The following is a 20,995-nucleotide window of genomic DNA, read 5'->3' as shown; positions in this document are numbered from 1 at the left end:
GTGCCACCCTGCTGTGCAGAGCATCTGTTGTCTCGGGGCTGCTCCTGGGCAGCAGGCAAACCCCCTGTCTTAAATGAGGATGGGGGTGCATGATTGCACTCTCTGTGGCTAGGACCACCCTGACCTATGGCCACATCCCCTCTTTTTCAGGTGTCCCCAGGTTGGGGACACAGCTTCCTTGCCTCTGGGCATTGCCCAGAACTGCAGGTCACCCTCCTTCACTGACAGCAATGCTGATGTGGGAGGATGAGGTAGAACGGGAGGTGACACCCTCCCCAGACTCAGCACTTTTGCACTTAACTCCCTGTGGCTAACCCATCTCCCTTTGCTAACCCCCAAGTCATGCCCTCTGCATGGTAGGCTGGGGGTAACCAGAACACTGCCCACCCACACATCATCAGCAATGGCAACAGAGGGCCATGTGGGCTAGTGCTCCAGCACTGGGCTACACAGCTACAGCCCCTCCCTCAAGGGGCCTAGAGGACAGTAGGAAAATTAGAGGTATTCATTCATTCATTCATTCATTCATTCATTCATTCATCCTTTAAAAAAATATTATTGCCCCATTGTGTGCCAGGCTCTGCACTAGGAGCTAAGATAAGACATATTCACTCATCACTGTGATATAAGAGAAGAAGGTATAAAAAGCCAAGGAGCTGGGTTTCATGGGACGGTTGCTAGGGAAGGTTTTGGGGATGGGACCATGAAATACCACAGTCACACCAGTGCTCAACAGAAAGGTTAAAACAGCTAAGGGCGGGAGGCTGAGGCAGGAGAATGGCGTAAACCCGGGAGGCGGAGCTTGCAGTGAGCTGAGATCTGGCCACTGCACTCCAGCCTGGGCGACAGAGCGAGACTCCGTCTCAACAACAACAACAAAAAAACAGCTAAGGGGTGGAGACCAAGCAGGAGGCCACTGCAAGTGTCCAGGCAGGATGAAATTAAAACCTCAGTGCTCTGACAGCTGAAAGATAAGAATCTGGGGTAGCTTAAATAATATTCAGAAAGATATTTCCCCTACCTCTTGTCTTTGGTGTTGGCCATATGTCTTGCTTTGGCCAACAGAATGAGGCAGGAGTGATGGTGTGCCAATTCTGATGTGAGGCCCTAAATATTTACGTTGACTTTCATGTTTCTTCTGTTATCCTAAGAAGACTCTCTCTGGGCTGGCCTGATGGTCCCAGGGAGAAGATGGGCAACATGTGTGACAGGGCCTCGCCTTAGTCTAGCCTAAGTCAGGTGACCCCCAACCAGTCTGCACACACATCATCTAAATGTACGTTTACTGCTGTGTGCCACTGAGATTTTTATGGTTGTTTGTTCAGTCTCAATAGCTGACCAATACAGGATGACACAAGAGACATTGTGAAAGGCAACAGTACTTGCTAAGTGGTGGGTTGTAAGGGGTGATGGAAAGGGGAGAGTCCAAGATGACGCCAAGATTCTTGGTTTGGGTGACTGTGCCACCACCAAAATAGAACATGTGAAGACAGGTTGTAGGATGTGACTCAGACCATTCCCATAGCCCAGTCCCCCTCACCACTGCTGACTTCAGCCCAGCATCCTTGACACCAGAATCTCAGCACCTCCAGAGATGGAAGGCCCTCAGAGATGACTTGGTTAACATCTGTCCCTTGTGAGTGATGAAGGTGCCATCTAGAGGTGCCTTGGTCTCCTCAGGTGGCAGGTCAGGGGCTGGCTGAGAAGCCCTGCAGTGCCAGCTCTGGATGAGCCTAGGCCACAGCTTATAATGACCTGAGTCTCATCAGTTACAAAGAAGTATATACTTGTGTGTGTATCTATAACGATTTTGATGTCTATATTTATATGCAATACAGTAACAGCAGCAGCTGCTACTGGTGAGCCAGACACTGAGCCAAGGGCATTAACTGTGGTATTTTACATAGTTATCCCGATGGTCCTATAAGGCAGGTCCTATTACTGCCCCATTTTATAGACGGAGAATCTGAGGATAGAGAAGTTGTGTAACTTGCCCGTGACTATGAGCCAATGGCAGGGCTGGGATTCAGACTGACGTCAGCCTGCTCTGGAGACCAAACATTTTTTCTCCTTATGGTGTTTTTTTATTTTTCAAAAAATGTTATTGTGTACATTTAAGGTATATAACATGATGCAATGGGATACATGCAGGCAGTAAAAAGGTTACTATAGTGAAGCAAACAACATATCCATCATCTCACAGTTACCCATTTTTGTTTCGTTTTGCTTTTGTGGCAAGGGCAGCTCTTATGGTGTTTTTAAATTGGAAAGTAGTGCATCAGAGCCCACGCTTAGTCACTCTCCAAGTCTGTACTTTCCATGAAGCCATTTGTCCACACCGTCCCTTGGAAGTCCAGCCACGCCTGCAGACCTCATGGGCCTCATACTGACCCCTCAGGCCTCCTGCCTCCCCATTCCTTTCTCACTGAAGTGTCCACCTGGGTATGACTGTAGAGTTCTGCTGTTTGTCTTTCATCCAGGGTGTTAAGGGACCACAAGGGACTCCAGGGTCCCCGCAAGTGGTGGGTGCCCAGCATCTTTGACAGCTTTGTCTCTTCACCCTAGTCCAGAGCCTAGAGCAGGCAGCCTTCACAGGGGGTCCCAGCTGTTCAGGGTCTTTGTGAATGAATGAATGAATGACATTGTCTGCCATCCCAGGGCCTGCCATGGGCTCTGCACTACTGGGCTTGAAGTCATACATCTTTTGGTGCTTTCATTCTCAGAAACCTTTGTTTATCCCAAAATATTCTTATGTGATCTGAGCAAGAGTGGGCATTACCATTCTCATTTTAAAATGGGAAAAACTGAGGCACAAAGATATTAAAAGACTTGACTAAGGCCCCACAGTACTAGAACTTGAATGAAAACTTAAGCCCCTTCTCTGCTCTGGGTTAAATGCTCTTGCCCTGGTTGTACATTGGAGTCACCTGGAGGAACTCTGAGGCTGCGGATGCTGGGACTCCACCTCAGAAAGTCTTGTGTAACTGGTCAGGGTGGGGCTGAGACACTGGTAATTTTTGACAGCTCCCAAGCTGATTCTAATGTGCAACCATGGCTGGGAACCACAACTCCAGGCCTTTATCAAATGCTAACTTGGGTGTTAAAATGGTGCCCCTCTATCAACCCCCAGCTTGTCATTTCCTTATATTCCCTAAAAATACCCATGAAGACACACATCAAAGAACCAAGTCCCACAGCAACACTGAGAAGGAAGATAACAGTTCCCCAGCAGACTCCTCCCAGACTCAGGAGGTGACATCATAAACTAAAGTGCTGTCACCAACAAACTCTGGTTTCCCAGGGGACCCAGAAGACCAAAGGCAGGGGTAGCTTGAGGCTTCAGCCCCTTCCTCTATCTGTCTCTGGCTGGTAGACAGGATCTGTAAGTACTAGCAAAGCCCTGTGCCTGTGTATTAAGGCAGCTCCCATCTGCACCGCCCTTACTCCAGGCCTCAGAGATTCAGGGCAGTGCAGGGGCAGGAGGAGGCTGGGTGGTATGCTGTGTCCTTTAAGGGGTGGTGCTCTCAGGCAAAGCCGTCTGGGGTAGGAAAAACTTGGGGGCAGTGTGTACGAGGAACTGAAGTTTTAAACAATGGATTGCGTCTGATCAAAGAACTAGCGCTTGACTTAGTTTCTTCCTGATCATCCATGGCATCAAGACAGCATTCTGTTTTGGGCTAGCAAAGGTTACTAGGAGATTGAATGCCTACTAAATATTGGAAATTGGATTTGAGATGAGCTCTTGAAGCCACCCTCCAGCTTTAGGTCTGAGAGGGAGACTCTGCCTCAGCAGACACCAAGCTAGTCCAAGGCTGATGCGCACAGCAAACACAAAAGACCAGACAGGGGTAACCTCATTCAGGATTGAGGGAGGCGCAGAGCAATACGGCATCTACACAAAAATCGTGACTGGCAGAATAAAGGAGCAGTATCGTGAAAACTTAATGGAAGTGTGTAACTCTGAACATGTTAATGACAATCAACCAGATATAAATAAAATGAAAAACTCAAGTGCAAAACATGTTGGCTTGTATGTAAGGAGAATGACAATATAGATTCTATGATGTGTGAAAAGGCATTTGAAGGAAGGGATTGTGATTAGCAAAGCAACTCTCAGGCTGAAATGAAGTGTGAGACAGGAACTGGGATTAGGAGAGAGCCAAAGGAAACTAGAAATCCAACAGCAAAATCAAAATGAATTGGAGGCAGTAAAGGATAGAATGGATAATGCAGAAAAAGTAATGCAGAAGATAAACTTGGAAACCACCTAGAGAGCAGAATAGATAAATAGACCAGAAACCTGAATACAAAGATAAATAGACTAGAAACAAAATGAAAAACGATAGAGAAGATAGAGAGTGGACATCTAATCTGTGAATTAGAGAAGTTTTCAAAAAGGATACCAGAATACACAGAACAAAGAGAGCAGAGAAATAAACTTTCTCATTGAAAATTAATAATAATAAAATTGTATTGACTCTTTAGGTGAAAAGTGTGCACAGTGTTTCAGAAGTCCCTTAACCTGCCCCAGTTTTACTTAGCGGAAGAATTTTCTTTCCTTTTCTTTTTTCTTGTTGTTGTTGTTTCCTTTTTCTTTTTTGAGACAGGGTCTCGCTTTGTTGCCCAGGCTGCAGAACAGTGGCATGATTAAGGCTCACTGCAGCCTCGACCTCTTAGGCTTAAGTGATCCTTTCACAGCTAATTTTAAATTTTTTTGTAGGGACAAGGTCTCACTATGTTGCCCCCGCTGAATTTTCTTTTTTAGTTTCACAGAAAAAGAAAAATTTAAAAACAACTATGAAGGAACAAAAGTCACAGTCCTCTTACAAAGGAACAAAAATCTGGTTGGCCTTAGACTTCTTTATTTGAGGTTAGAAACTCAGAGACATGAAGGCAATGTCTTCGTGAGTTTGAAGGGAAAAGAACAAACCTGCCTATGAGTGAAAGCAAGAGAAAGATCTTACATAAGTAAGTTCTAAAACAAATCACGCCTACATGCTTATCTTAAAAAATTCAGCGCTGCAGTTGCTATGAAAAACAGTATGGCCAGCCAGGCGTGGTGGCTCACACCTATAATCCCAGCACTTTGGGAGGCCGAGGCAGGTGGATCACTTGAGGTCAGGAGTTCGAGACCAGCCTGAGCAACATGGTGAAACCCTGTCTCTACTAAAAATACAAAAAATTAGCCGAGTGTGGTGGCGGGCGCCTGTAATCCCAGCTACTTGGGAGGTTGAGGGAGGAGAATTGCTTGATCCCAGGAGGTGGAGGTTGCAGTGAGCTTAGATTATGCCACTGCACCCCAGCCTGGGGGACAGAGTGAGACTCCATCTCAAAAATCAAAATAGTATGGCGATTCTTCAAAAAATTAAAAATAGAATTACTATATGATCCAGCAATTCCACTTCTGGGTATATATCCAAAGGAATTGAAAGCAGGATTTCAAAGAGATGTCAGTATGTAGCATTACATACAGAGGTGGGAGCAACCCAGGCATCCACCCACAGATGAATGGATCAACAACACGTGATATATACATACAGTGGAATATTATTCAGCCTTAAAAACAGAAAGAAATTCTGACATGTGCTGCAACATGAATGAACCCTCAGCACATTATGCAAAGTGAAATAAGCCAGTCAAAAAAGACAATACTGCATGATTTCACTTACACAGGTATCTAAAGTAACCAAACCCATACATAGAAACGACAGTAGAAAGGTAGTTGCAAGGGGCTGGGGAGAGGGGGACATGGGGGTTAATAGGTAGAGAGTTTCAGTTTTGCAAGACGAAAAAGTTTTGGAGACTGGTTGCACAAGAATGTGACTATACACTGTTGAACCGTACACTTAGAAATGATTGAAATAGTACATTTTATGTTATTTTTAAACTACAATTAAAAATAATAAAAAATAAAAAAAACTTTCCGAATGCATGTTATGGTCGACAAAATTTATGATTTAACTCTGAGGAAATCACGGTATAGAAGAAACAGAAGGGAAAACTGAAACTACAACCAGGTAGACTTATGAAGCTAAGTTAAAATAAGTCATTATAATTTTGGTTATACAATGGAATCAAAAGCCAGAAATAATCCTTGGAAGAGAAGATATTTAATTTTAAAATGTAATTTAAATAAGAATTTCATACTAGTAGTGACTTAATAATCCAAGATTAAATTATTACTAGAGGTTAGTAAATACTGGTGGGAAGGAGATAGAAATCTGTGCAGCACATAACATTTCCTAATTCAGGTCATAAGGATTCACAGGTTATTGCGTCTTCCTTAAGTTTGGGAATCAGAGAAAAAAAATGAAAGTATGCCTTTAAAATGCTAAAAGTAAACACTAGTAACCACTAGCAGAACTGAAAACAGAATATAAAAAATAAATGGATGGGTAAAAATAAGAGTGAGCAAATGAAAATAAAGTAGTAGTAAAAGGGAAGTATATTTAAGATAACAATTATTAAATAAAATTATAAGGTTTTATATATAGATAAAAATACAAACCATAATAAAGAGATAACACAAAATGTTATAGACTTTACAGTATAGATTTGAATATACCTGAAGCTATTGAAACATAAGAATAAGAAAAAACAAAAAGAAACATAGGAAAAAAATCAGAAAGGAGGAATTGTATCAGGAAATAAAACCACTAACATTCTATGGCCAATTAAATGAATAAAAAACAAACGACTTAGGTGATTTAAATAATATAGTTACTAAGATTAAATTGAAACAAGCCTCACACAGTAAGCTGTGATCTCAGTATAAATTTCAAAACATTGAAATTGTACAGATTACATACTGGGACTATGAATTAACAACAACCATTAAAAAATAGCCAATTGCTTGAATAATTAAAAGGTATTCTTCTAAAGAAAAATGAAATACAGACATAATCAAATATATAATACTTGTATTAGATTATCTAGGAAATAACTATAAAAACTTGTGGAATGTGGTCAAAACTATAATGAAAGGTCAATTTATAGTCTCCACTATTTTGGATAATGGAAGAAAATATATCATCTAAACCAATGTGATCCAATATGGTAGCCACTATCCACATGTGACAATATATTGAGTGCTTGAAGTGTGGCTATCCTGACTGATATGGGCTGTAAGTGTAAAACAGATATTACTTTTCAAAGGCTTAGTATAAAAACAAGAATGTAAAATGTCTCATATTTTGAAAATATTAACTACCTGTGAAATTTTGAATACACTGGGTTAAGTAACACATATTATTAAATTTAAAATTACATTGTAGATCACATTATACTTCTACCAGACAATGTTGATCTAACAATTAACTAAAACAATTAGAAAACCAATAATAGCTAAGGAAATATAAGGACATAATACAGATAAAACTTCCAAATTAATTACTTAGGAAACAGAGAAAGGAAATCACATATAAAATCAAGAAAGAAGAAACAGAAATAAAACTAGATATGAAAACAGATATGAGGTAGATAAAAAGTATAATAAAAATTATTTATAACTCTATGTTGATAATTTTGAAAAAATGATGAAATAGGTGATTCTCAAAAAAAAATCAATGCTAAAAAAGAAATGAGCCAGAATGAACTAAAAAATCACAAACTAAAATGAAAGTTATGAAAGAATTACCTTTATAAGGAAATCTCTAAACTTACGATTTTTATAGATAAGTTCATTCAAACTTTCAAAAAATTAGGTAACTGCTTTCCTTTGCAAACTGACTCAGAACATAGAAAAGGAGAAGCTTTCCAATCAGTTCCCTATAAACAAAATCTAATGATAGTAAGTTACAAATAAGGAAGTCTACAAGTGAATCTTGCTAATGTGAATAGATATAAAAGTCCCAGCTGAAATACTAACAAACAGATCCATTATAACCAAGTAGATTTTTATCTTAGGAAGGCATGGATGACTTAGGATCAGGAAATCTATAAATGTAATGTGTTACTTCAATAGCTTGATTAAAAAACAGTAGCAACACCTATGACCCTTAGAAGGGAAGAGATAACATGATTTGATGATGATATACGGAAAATCTGAGAGAAGCCATTAATAAAGATTATCATTAACAAGAGAGTTTAGTGACTAATTAATAAGAATATTTAGATACAAAATTAATACACAAAATCAACAGCTTTCTTTTATGACAGAATTAACTAGTGAGATTTTAATGTACAAAGCTCATTTAATAAAGCAATAAAATACTTAAGTGACATTAAGAAATATGCAAGAATTCTATAAAGGAAATTGCCAAAGAAAACTGAAAGATTTAAGAGAATGTCTTCAACAAGTGAAGAAACATATACAATTCCTCACTGAGAAGACAGCATTGTGAAGATGGTAATTCTCTTTGAAATAATTCACAGGTTTAATATCAATCTGTACTCCATATCCCAATGTGAACTTTTTTGGGAGAAAGGGAAATGAAGACTTGAAAAATAATCCTAAAAGTAATTTGAAAGAATAGCAAGGGAAATAACTAAAAACAAAACAACATTGGAAAGAATTACATTACTCTTAACTTATCCTTAATAGAGCTTTATTCATTAAGAGGCTGTAGAGCTGACATCCGAATGGAGCGCTAGATCAGATAGCCTAGAAATAAACTTGGCATCCACAAAGGTTTATCACACGATCCCTCGAGGACCACAAATCAGTGGCATAGGAAGCATTATTCACTCAAGCAACAGTGCAGGGACAGCTGTCTAAGTATCAGGAGGAAAATAATTTAGAGTCTTACTTCACACTGGGCTCTAAAATAAATTCCAGATGGAATGAAGAGGCAAATGTTAAAAAAAAAGGGACCAAAAATTTGAAGAAAATGAAAGAGTATTTCCCACATTTCTGGAAGGAGAAGGGCTTTCTTCACTAAGACAATAGAAGAATGCTTCAAAATATTAAAAGACAATTGATATTGTCTGAGGAAAATACATGCAATAAATGTGACAAAGGGCAATGGTCTTAATATATAAATAGTGTGTTCCAATTTGTAATAAAAGTACAAAATCCCTCATGAACAAATGGGGAAAGGGCATTAAGAGATAAATCCTATGTTAAAATGTAAATTGCTAATACATATATGAAAAAAACTTAATTCAGTATCAGTAGTAATTGAATGAATGAATAAAAACACCTTCCCATCTATAGTAGGAGAACTTAAAATGGTAATTGTCAATGCTGGTAAGGATGCAGTGAGACAGGCACTTACATATGGGCAGTGTACATTGGTACAACTTTTCTGAAAACCCTTAAAATAAGTCTTAAGAGTTCTTATCATTTGATCTGGTAGTTGTATATCTGGTAATTCTCATAAGGAAACAATTTAAAATATTAGAAAAAATAAGCTTAATGCACATAAAAATCTAACAACCTAAGCACCCAGCAATAGGGGAATGATTAAGTGAACGATGATTCATGCATCCATTAAAAATTATGTTTATGTGGCCAGGTGCAGTAGCTCACGTCTGTAATCCCAGCACTTTGGGAGGCTGAGGTGGGCAGATCATCTGAGGCCAGGAGCTCATGACCAACCCGGCCAACACGGTGAAACCCCATCTCTACCAAAAATACAAAAAAATTAGCTGGGCATAGCGGCACATACCTATAATCCCAGCTACTCAGGAGGCTGAGGTGGGAGAATCACTTGAACCTGGAGGTGGAAGTTGCAGTGAGCCGAGATCACGCCACTGCACTCCAGCCTGGGCCACAGAGCAAGACTCTGTCTCAAAAAAGAAAAAAAAAGTTTATGAAAAGTTTATAATAGCATAGGAAAAATGGTTACATAATATTAAATGAAAAAAGCAAAACTGAAATTGCATTTACCATATAATCTCATCCATGAATACAGTTTTTTTAAAAAAGAAAGAGGAGACAGAAATAGTGTTTCACAGGAGTTGTCTCTCAATAGTGGAATTATGGATGACCTTTATTCTTTACATTTTATTACTTTCTGAATTTCTCTGATTTTCTGTGAATGTTTTTCTTTATAACCAGAAAAACAGCTATTTTAAAAGAAACTGACAGGTTGTGACCCTTTTCCTTGATTTTTTGCATTAGGACAGCGGAATTCTTCTGGTGATCTGCCAGTCAGCAGTGATTCTCACGAGAAGGGTGGGGAACTGGGGTGTGAACATGCCCCGCCCAGAGGCCACCAAAACCCAGCCTGTGTGTCTCCTCTTGACACATGTTATAGGTTGCCAGCTTTTCCTCTGGAACAAGGAGCCCTTTCTGCCAACTGAAACAAGCCATTCCTCTTGCTCTGCCCCTAACCTCAGCCTCTTGTATCCAAAAGCAGCAAGGGGCCTCAGATTGGTGGCAGCCATTTCAAAGCCTGGTATTTGGCTCTAGATTCTCATCTGACTGGCAGGCTACCTCCCAGCAACCCCTAGTGTCTTTCCCCAAACCTTAAGGCTACCATTTAAGCCCCGTTTCCTGCCTAAAACTATTTATTGACGTACTGCTATTTCCTGCACCGGCCACATCAATAAGCCCTGAAAGCCATTCAGTGTCTCAGGTTTCTCAAGGCATTCTGGGAAATTCTTCCCATTTGGGATAACCACATGAGCTCTGGCATGGTGGAGTGCAGTGGCCAAGCCAAAAACAGCTGTATGCAGGCAAAGGGGAAAAAACACCCCCACCCCACCCAGGGGCGCAAACCACCACAGGGAGATGCTACTGGAGGGTGGGGTTGGGGGTGGTCAAGGCACAAGGACCATGGTGCAAATATTTTTACACTTCCTGAGGGGGACGGGCAGCCCCTACCAATCCCTGCAAACTCACCCTCATTTCGGGCTCCCTCTTGGAAAATGAATGGCCCAGGGAAATTTGCCCATCCAAATACTGTGTCCCCAGTGACCCTGGTTTGTTTCTGTCCAGAGAGGTGGCTGCTGTTGCCATCTCTCCAGTGGGGAGGAGAAAGTGCACTTTTATTTACTGCTAGCAGGAAGTTTCTTCTCCTTGAGAAGCTGGATACCATGTGGGAAGGACAGACCATGGGGAGCTGTGGGAGCTCGGCAGCCGGGAGTTAATCCCAGGCATTCTTCTCCTGGGCGATTGGTTGAAGGGCTTAAAAAACATGTTTGACAGAATTCTGTATATTGAAAAGAGGAAACTAATTTTCAAATAAAAGGTGCTTTGTTTTTTATTTGGCCCCAACTTTCCTTCTTTCATGTTCCTGCTTCTACGTTCCCTCTTTAGGGAGGCCTCCCTGTCTGTTCCCTCCACGACAGCCCCCGGGACTCCTCATTCCGACTCTGCTATGCTTCCTTCCCAGCCCTGAACACCTCCACTAGGTCTGATGTGTGTTGATGACCTGAATTTTTGCTAGAAGCGTTTCCTGAAGGCAGGAATCCTGTTTTCTAAGCCATAGTCACGTCCCCTGGAATGGGACTTGGCTTGTTGTAGGTGTTCAATGAACATGTGTGGACCGGATATATAAATATCCCACGGTACGCGGTCAGACAGCTCTTCTCTAAGAGGACAACCTGTCCAAAGGGCAGGGGGCTGTTACTCTAAGACATAAGAGAACAGAGTCACCATGTATGCCCGACTCATCTTTTCTTTCATTTGTAGCTGACAGTTCACTCCCGATATTTTCTTCCCACCTTCTCTGGGCCAGTCCCGGTCCCTGCTCCGAGGCTGCCGTCTCATGACATTTGTTTCACTTTTGTGGGTTAACATTTTTGCCACACAGTGATGTTTCTTGGCTTATTGGATTTTTCCCCCTTCCTAGGGTTGCTTCAAGTAAGGCCATGCCATTCCACAGAGCCACCCTTTGGTGGTGTGGTGGGGTCACAGGTGATGTCAGTGTAGCTCCGCCCCAGCCCTGAGTCTCCCCTCTGTCAGACTATCCCTTCAGGGCTTTGCTGAGGCTAGTTGCAATCCCTCCGGCAGGCTTTCCTCCTTGGTTCCCCCAACCAGTGAAGCCCCCTCACTCCTCTGTCCCTATCACAGAGCCCAGGGCCTGTGGCCTGGCCCCCATGGGTAGACCTGGCCTTCGGTAGTTCCTGGAAGGCTCCCTCCTCATCCCAGTCATCATCATGTGGGAGGAGCCCAGGACAGGAACCTCCAGCTCAGAGAGACAGTGCAGTCCTTCCTTGGCACCTATTTCTATCAACAGTGAGGCAGAGGGCTGGGAATTCCCAAGCCTAGGGCTGGCCTGCAGCGTGGAACCCAGAGACACTGTGACACATCAGGTTACTCCCGGCCTGAGAGAAGACCCTGAATATTCCCTTCCGTCCTTCCCTGGGACTTCTGGGCTGCATGAAACCTCAGAATCCTTACAGAAAAGGATTTAGCAATGTTAAGCCACCTCAAGTTGGTTCCTATGACTTGGGACAAAAAGAACTCATCAATATAATAGGCTTCTCCTAGGTGACAAAATAATGGATTCCCAGGCCCTGGGGGAGGAGGCGGGGAGGAGGACAGGACTGGGGCCTGGATGCTGGGGACTGGGAGGTAAGGGACAGAGTCAGAGAAGGGGGCACTGAGGCTGGGTGGGCAGTGCTTCTAGCAGAGCTGGAGTCAGGATAGGAGGAGAAGCAGGGAAGGGGTGATCTGGTTATGACCTGGGTCCTGAGTGGCAGCCCCTGGGCCCTGCCTCTCACACACCCACTCAGGGCAGCATCGTGGAAGGTCTTGGCATCAGTCTGATTGGGTCAGACAGACCTCCTTGGCTTAAATGAGTAACACGTGCATCGTATCGGTGCAAAGTAGGTGTTGAACAAGTGGCAGAGAGACCTCCTGGTAGTTGTATCCTGAGTCACTCCATCCGCCAAAGCCTGCCCCAGACCTGCGTGCAGCCCAGCCAAGGGGCACGTCCGCTGGGCTGTACTCACAGCTGGCCATCATGCCACGTCCTGGCCACAGCTGCCAGTCTTGGCTCAGTCCTGCTGAGCCCTGAGGCCTGGCCCTGGGGACTCAGCCACACCTAGACTCTGGAACAGTCAGCATCTGACCTGCATATCACTCTGCACTCTGACAACAGTCTGTGGGTGGCTGCACATCTTGTCTGGAGGGAGATGGGGACCATGTGGGCACTGGGCTGCAGCCTCCACCCTGGGACAAATTTGCTTGCTTTGAGTTCTGATGCCAGCTGGGCCCTGAACTACTCCCTGGGTTTGGGCGGGTCCCTTTTTAGGTGGACTTGAACCTTTTCCCAAGTATTCCTAACCTCCCTGGCCAACGACCCAGACACCCATCACCCAATGCCCAGGTCCTGGCCACTCCACTGCTTCGCTCTGCTCTGCCCCTAGACACTGAGGATTCTTGGATGCCAGTGACAGAAACCATCTCAGACTAGCTCAAGAGGCACACAGTCCTGGGCTGTCTTACATGGGAGGTGGGCCCTAGGACACAGCCTGTCCCCAGGGCTCAAACAGTGTCCCCAGGGCAGGTCCTCCCTTCTCTCCCCTCTCTCCCTTGTCTGGGCTTTGACTTGCATGTTGACTGCTTTTTCTGCTGCCACAAACAGGGTCTCCCTTTGCCACGGCTAAGATGGCGATCAGCAGCACCTGGTCTCTCTCATAATGGTTCCTGAGCCAAAAGGAAGACAGAGGCCCCCCTTCCCAAATGTCAAACCCTCCTCTCAGGGAAGGATTCTGACTGGCCCTGCTCATCACATGACCATCTCTCAGCCCAATCACTGTGGCTGTGGTGATGAGGTTCCCTGATTGGACAGAACCAGGTCATGTGGCCATTCTGCAGCTGGGGTAGGTGGGATTCCTGACAGATCCCTGGACCACACGCAGAAATAACAGCTGCCCCCTGCAATCACAGGCCTTACCTAGGACCATCGGGTGGCTGTCACAGGTGCCTGACACTCTCCTGAGCATCATGTCAAATTGCCGATGTGCTGGTGATTGCTGCCCTTTCTGTCCCACCCAAAAGAGTGAAGAGAGGGTGATATGACGGGGATGATCTTGATTCTGCTCTAATCAATGGACATGAAAATCAAGCCCCAAATGCCGATCCTTTAACTATTATTAATAAAAAATTACCAGACACATTCTCTGTGACTGATGGTTCATGACACTGTGGCTGGAAATGCTTTCTCCCCAGCAGTTGGCTCTAGACAAAGGGCACACGCTGTGTCTGGGAACAGCCATCAGCCACTTCCAGCTAAATCTAGATCACTTTGGAGACATTTCCAAGTTTCCCAGGCTGTGAGCACCCAGCATATTTCTATTGGCAAAATCAGGTCAGGTAGGCTCAGCTCTGCTGATCTGTAGGAGGGGACAGGGAGGCGGGGGGATGGCGCTGGGTTGCAGCAGAGAGAAGCTGAGAAGTCAGGCTGATCCAGCGGGAATTCTGTCTCACACTTATGCAGGCGCGAAGTCTTATTCTCAGGCAAAGGAGCCAGCACCTGCTGTGGCTGTGGCCTTGAAAAGCCCTCAGAAGAGGCTGGAAGTTTTCCTTTCAGCCTGAACAGAAAGAGAAGGCTGGATTGTCTGACAGATGAAGAATACCAGTGGGACAAGCAGGAATTCCTCAAAGCAAGGTGTCACTGGACTCAGCCTCAGGGAGGACATTAGTACCACTTGTCAGGTCAAGGGGCATGAGGGGGCTGAAGTTCCCAGGCTCGAGGGCAGCCCTCAGTGATTACACACTTAGTGGCTGGTGCCCGTGCTGGCACCCTGATCTCCTCTGCCGTCTGCCTAATCTTCATGTCACCGTCTCACCATACCTCTACATAGCACTCTGCCTTTCTAGGCACTTTCCGCAGCTTTCCTGGCTCTGCCTCAAACAGCAACTCACTGGAGGACGAGGCTCCTGGATCTGCCTACCTTCTGAGGTTGACAGAGCTGGAACCCAGGTCTCTGATTCTGGGCCTGGTGCTCTTTGGACCCCCCGAGGCATCATGTTTGAAAAGGTCATCATGCAGACATGACAGCTGCCCACCCCTGCCTTATACTTCCCTCCAGGTCCTCAGAGGAGAGGGCTCAGTTGTTGTCTCTGCAGAATTCGGATTCTCCCTGCCTGGCTGCCATCCTGCCCAGGAGAGAAGCCGAGGGCTTGGAGACAGGTGTTTGCCAGGCCTAGGCCTGGGCACAGGAGGTAGGTCTTATCCATGACGTGAAGCTCTCCGTGGAAACAGAGGGGGGCTGTGCTCACTGCAGCCTCAGCCTGAGGAGCAGGCCAACCGCAAAATGAAAGGACAGTAAGGTTAGCCAACTGCTGTGACTCTGTGTCCCCATCTGTAACATGGAAAGTCACCATGTGACTGTCAGGCCAGTCACCGTGCCTCTGCGTCCTTATCTGTGAAATGAAAGAGACCTTTGACCTGCACCCAGGTGACAGAGTGACGCAAACAGGTGTAATAACCCTTCCTAATCAGCAAAGGGTTATTGTGTCTATATTCTGCTATGTGAGAAACTGAAGCATAAGGTGGATGAATGTTGTATCTGAGGTTTCCTGTGGGAGGAACTGGGAGCTGGGGCCAGAATTCAGCTTATCCAGTTCTTTGGAGATTCCTAGAGTCTTCTCCAAGGTTTCTGCCTGGTCCAGGTTCTACAAAGGTTGGGTCCCCAACCCCAGGCAGAAATGGTATCTGGGATCCCTCTGCTCTGGAAGCAGTTGGAAGCTGAAGAAATGACTTTTGAAACCCTACTTTCAATGAGTGGCCCAATTACTTCTGAAATTGTCCGGAAGACTGGCTTTTAAAATAGATGAATACACAGGCGTTACTAAACTATTTATAGAATTTGAGAAAACCCCTTGAAATGCTCACAAAAAGATTTGACCTATAATGGGGATTCCAGAATGACTCGGCCTGAAGCTCACATCCACCCACAACTTTGAACTTTGCCACAAATGGTCTTTAAAAGTCATGTTAACATTTATGTGGCATTATCCCTGAAGGAAGTTGCAATGGGAGTGCACACGTCCTTTATCATGCCGTATCCCAAAATGTCTACTGGACAACAGTTGAGGAACAGCTGGGGAGGGGGGAGCCAGGATAGAGGAGGACACAAAGTCCAGGGAGCTTGAGGGAGACCAATGTTCGCGTCTGTGAAATGGCGATCCTGGCCTGTGCCTGCCTCTGGAGACCATATGGGGATATAGACCTGGAAGTGACTGTTGTGCCTGTCATTTCTGCAGACATGGATGGCAGCTGTTTGCACCAGGCTCTGTCTGAATGGGCCCCTTTCTCACAGTGTACCATTCCATGTGGTTCTGCCCCACTGGACTCAGTGAGGTCCGTTCTGAGCAGTGCCGGGGATAGGGGTAGCCCTGAAGGAAGTGCTCAGGCCTTCTCCATGTGTTCTGAGATCTGGTCTGAAGACTAGATGGGCTCCTTGTGTTGTTCCTAAGGAGGCTCGGGCCACCTGTGGGGATGGATGAAGGGCAGTTGAGTGGGCAGACTCAAAGCTCCTGGATCCCAGGCAGAGGCCCTCTGCCAGGTCTGTTTCATGTAGTTGAGGACACGCCTGAGATTGAGTTTGGAAAAACAACTCTTCTGCTAAAAATACATGAAAATCACTAGTGTGTCAAGATATGCACAATGGGTTTGAATGCCAGACAGGCCTAGATGAGGTGCTCTGACCCGACTCCCATCCAGTCCTTGGACCTGGGCAAGCCCCAGGCCTTCTATTGTCTCACGTTCCCCACCGAGAAAAGGGAAACAGGGCTAATCACCATGATGATGAAAATGCCTGGCCAGGGGAGCACCTCCACAAATGCCTGCTCCTCCTGCTTCCTTGGTCTTCCCAAGGATATGTGTGTGGGGGGTTATCCATGCCAGGTGTGATGGGGTAGCCTGGCTGACCTCCCACTCCTTGGCCAGTGTATGGTGGGTGTTGGAGCCAGCAAGAGGGAAGGTGTCTCTGTAGACAGGAGGGAGAACAGTAGGTGGCTACTGACATCAAGGGACTGAGGGTGGGGGAAGTGATGGGCTGGCCGGAGATGGGGGCTGATGTTCTGGCTGGTTCTAGTTTTGCAGGCATGTTTTATTTCCTTGGCTAGACTGTAAGCCTCTTGGGTATCTTACTCCTCTTTTCCTCTCTCGAGTATCTGGCAGAGAATACAGCCGGGTATAAAACAGCAGTTTGGGGACTCACGTTGACCTGAGGTGTGAATGGAGGCCATCAAGATATTTCTGATGATGGGGATGCTGACTGTGAAATACTGGTAGAGTGGGGAAGAAAAATCCATCCTGTCACCATGCATACCGAGGTGACCCACCTTCACCCCATGGTGCTTCTCTAACCAGAGCTGTGGACCCTCTTACTCTGGCTGCTGAAAAGCTGGTGCACATGCACCTCCTTCAAGTCTCAGTCTACTTGTCTTCTACTCCCAGAGGCCCCCTGCCTTCTCTAAGTAGGCCCTCCACTCTTGTGACGCCCCTCACTGTGTTGTGTTTGCTCTTCTGTGTGGCCCCATCATAACCGGAAATGACACACCTGTAAGCTTATGTGTCCAGTGATTGCCTCTCCCACTCGGATTGCAAGTTCTGCAAGGGCAGAGAAACTGCTTTATTCAGCAATGTACGTGCTGCGTCTAGGCCACCGGAGGCCCTCAGTGTGTATCTGTTAACTGAATAAATGGAATGGGGGGCTCCGAGGCAGTGGCAACCCCAGGGAGGAAATAATTTTGGGGCACACAGAGAGGTGGGCTTCTGGCCCCTATACTAATGGGGAAGTCCCTGTCTAGAGCTGAGCTTGGCCAGAGAAGGCATGAAAATGAAATTACTCTGGCTTTGGGCTATTATAGAAGTTCCCCAGGAGAAAGGGTGGCTTCTAGGATGGGAAGTTCATTCTGTCTTTATTCAGGTGTCCACACATGACGTTAACAAATACCTCCCATGCCAGTGTCCCCAGATAAAAATACAAGAAAGGACTGATTCCTCACCAACATGGGATCCAACAGGACCCAAGAGAGAAGAGGAGCACAGAGATCCCAATGTTCTAGTGAAAGACCAGAAATCCATCATCTGGGGACTTTTTGACCCTGGGCAAGTTATTTACCCCACTGGGCCTCAGTTTGGTCATCCACAAAATAGGGCTGATCCTACTTGTCCCATCAAGCCCATAAGTTGTTGTGAAGATTGAACAAGGCAAGAGATATACAATCCCCTCGTGAACTGAGAGTATTCTACAAAACTGCATGGTTTGTCTTTGTGGCCAGAGACCACACCTTGCTTATCGTGCCCTTAAAATCTGGCTTGGTCCTGGCCTTGCAGAGCTCAGTAAGACTTTCTGAACTGCTGGCTGGCACCATTCACCTTCTCCACTCACAGCCCTGCTGACCCAGCCACCTCCTGTCAAGTCATGCGCTGGCGGCAGTGAGAGGAGGCTCCATCTGCCTCAAGATTAGAGCAGCCTTGCCTCATTCTTGGCACTACTGACATTTTCGGCCGGCTCATTGGTTCTTGGTGGGTGCTGTCCTGTACACCGTAGGCGTCTACCCACTCAATGCCACTAGAAGCCCTTACCCTCATCTCCAGTTGTGAAAGCTCCAAATAAAATATCTCCAGACATTGCCAAGTGTCTGCTGGAGGCAAAACCACTGGTTGAGAACCACTGCTGAGAGTGACAATGGTATCCACTGCTCCCACCCATGGGACAGTTTCTCAGGACACAGCAAGGTCCAGAGGCACTTGAGAAATACTGGGAAGTGCATTAAGAGAGGGAGCTATAATGTAAGGCCTGTGGGTGGGGGTGGACCCTGAAACTGCCTTTAGAAACCTGTAGGCTGCACAGAACACACACCGGTGTGCCACACAGCTACTTCATGGGACTCGGAACTCAGCGCTGTGCTAACTTAACACACACTCAGTAGCGAGTGCAGACAACCTGTCCCTGCATTGGACCCACAGACTGCAAGCACTTTCCCACTTGTAGAGAACAGATAGGGAAGCATGGTTTTCAAAAAAGCATGAGCCCTTATGTGTGATGAACCCCAAACCCAAGAGGGTTAAATAAAGCCTGGGCTCTGGAACTGACAGCTCTGGGCTTCAGTTGTGATGGCAGCACCATAAGCAAATTCTCTCCCAGGAGTCTCACTGTATCTTTAAATGTGAGCGGCTTAGCATGCTTAACACTACTTATTTGAGGGTTCCTCGGACAACAGATAATTCAACTGCGTTTACCAGATGACGTTAACAAATACCTCCCACGCCAGTGTCCCCAGATAAAAATAACATCAGCTCCCTCACAGGTCTGCAGAAGGAAAGGACAGGAAACTGAACTATCAATCCTGTCTGGCACCTCCTCACCGCCTGCTTGCCCCGGTGGCGCTGGCTCTGCCGCAGGCAGAGGAAGTGCTACCCAGGTGATAAGAGACACTCTGATTGTGGTCAGAGGAGCAGAGAGGCCTGGCAGAGACTCTCTCCAACTGCTACTGGCTTTGCCTACCACTGAGGGCTCTGCTTCCTGGGCAAACGTCCAAGGAGAGTGAGGAGTACCAGGAGAGTTTGGGCAAGTCACTTGGCCTTGCTGAGCTGCATCTGGAGAACGGGTTAGTAAGATGCTCCCTGTTACCTCACACAGGTACTGTGAGATCTAACTGCCTGATTCCTGTTTTACAGGGGAAAAACCCAGGGAGGGCTAAAAGTGCAGGCCTCATTGGATGAATCTGAGGAACATGTGGAAGGGCCCTTTCTGCCTCAGAGCATCCCCCCCACCCTAGAACACCACAGTGCCTGAGGTCAGCCCATTAACACCACACCATCAGGATAAGGCTCTGTCTCCCCAGCAAATCCCCAGTCAACTCACAAGGTAAAAGATCAACTACAATTCATGCCAGCACAGTTCAAGGGATCAGAACTCAGAAACTTGGCCCCCCCTTTTCTTTTCTTGAGACGGAGTCTTGCTCTGTCACCCAGGCTGGAGTACAGTGGTGTGATCTTGGCTCGTTGCAACCTCCGCCCACTGGGTTCAAGCAATCTCGTGCCTCAGCCTCCCAAATAGCTGGGATTACAGGTGTGCACCACTGCCCCCAGCTAATTTTTATATTTTTAGTAGAGACAGGGTTTCACCATGTTGGCCAGGCTGGTCTTGAACTCCTGGCCCACCTCGGCCTCCCAAAGTGTTGGGATCACGGGCGTGAGCCATTGCGCCCAGCCAGAAAGTTGCCCTTTTATGAGAAAAACAGGACTGAGACAAGTTGGATTTCAAGGGAAGAAAATTAGGGATAGTTTAGATATTCCTTATAGGGTAGTGCTCTGGGAAATCATCTACCGGGTGGCTGATCACAGGAGGCCTTGGAGTCCACAGGGGACCCTGACAAGTACACTGGAGACCTGGGCAGAGGGAGGCCACTGCTGCAGATGGCTGACATGGCTTTTTGCTCTGGGCTGGGCACCTCTGATTCCAGCTGTCAGAAAAAAGACCTGAGCTCTATAAAGGATGGTCTTAAGGAAACTGTAGGTCTCCAACCCAGACTCACTAAGCAGTGTGGATGGGGGAAACAATTCCTGTCACAAAAGTCCCTCGGATCAGCTACCCGAGCGATTTCAGTAGGAGTGCACTTACAAATATTCCAGAAGCTATGAGCATGTAAAAGAGGCAAGAGTGCTCTAAGTCCTTCCTCCCTGGGCAGCTGTGGGCTGGCTTTGCCTGTTCTAAGTCCTTCTGCCCTTGGGTGGCTATGGGGTTGAGTGCAGGGGCAGGTGTCATGGGATGGCAGAGGTTCAGATGGCCACTTCTTTGTCATCATGTCCATGTTGATAAGCTGCTTTCTGTTCTCACCATCTCCAGCTTGCTCCCTCTGTCTGCACACAGGCCCTCACTGATCCATAAACATGCAGAATGATGGACATGTTAGCCAACTTCAAAACTGGGCATTCAGGCCAGGCGAGGTGGCTCACGCCTGTAATCCCAGCACTCTGGGAGGCCAAGGAGGGCGGATCAAGAGGTCAGGAGTTCGAGACCAGTCTGGCCAACATGGTGAAACCCCGTCTCTATTAAAAATACAAAAGTGGCCGGGCGTGGTGGCTCATGCCTGTAATCCCAGCACTTTGGGAGGCCAAGGTGGGCGGATCACGAGGTC

General features: G+C 46.0%; 1 protein-coding gene across 1 annotated transcript in view; it reads right to left on the bottom strand.

Annotated features, from left to right (window-relative positions):
* Positions 1-20,995, bottom strand: part of CTIF (CBP80/20-dependent translation initiation factor) — a 331,498-nt gene that overhangs the window by 44,908 nt on the left and 265,595 nt on the right. The window lies entirely within an intron of this gene.

This window comes from Colobus angolensis, unplaced genomic scaffold, assembly GCF_000951035.1.
Source record: "Colobus angolensis palliatus isolate OR3802 unplaced genomic scaffold, Cang.pa_1.0 Scaffold645, whole genome shotgun sequence".
NCBI lineage: Eukaryota > Metazoa > Chordata > Mammalia > Primates > Cercopithecidae > Colobus > Colobus angolensis.
This window is presented reverse-complemented; position numbering and strand designations above follow the sequence as displayed.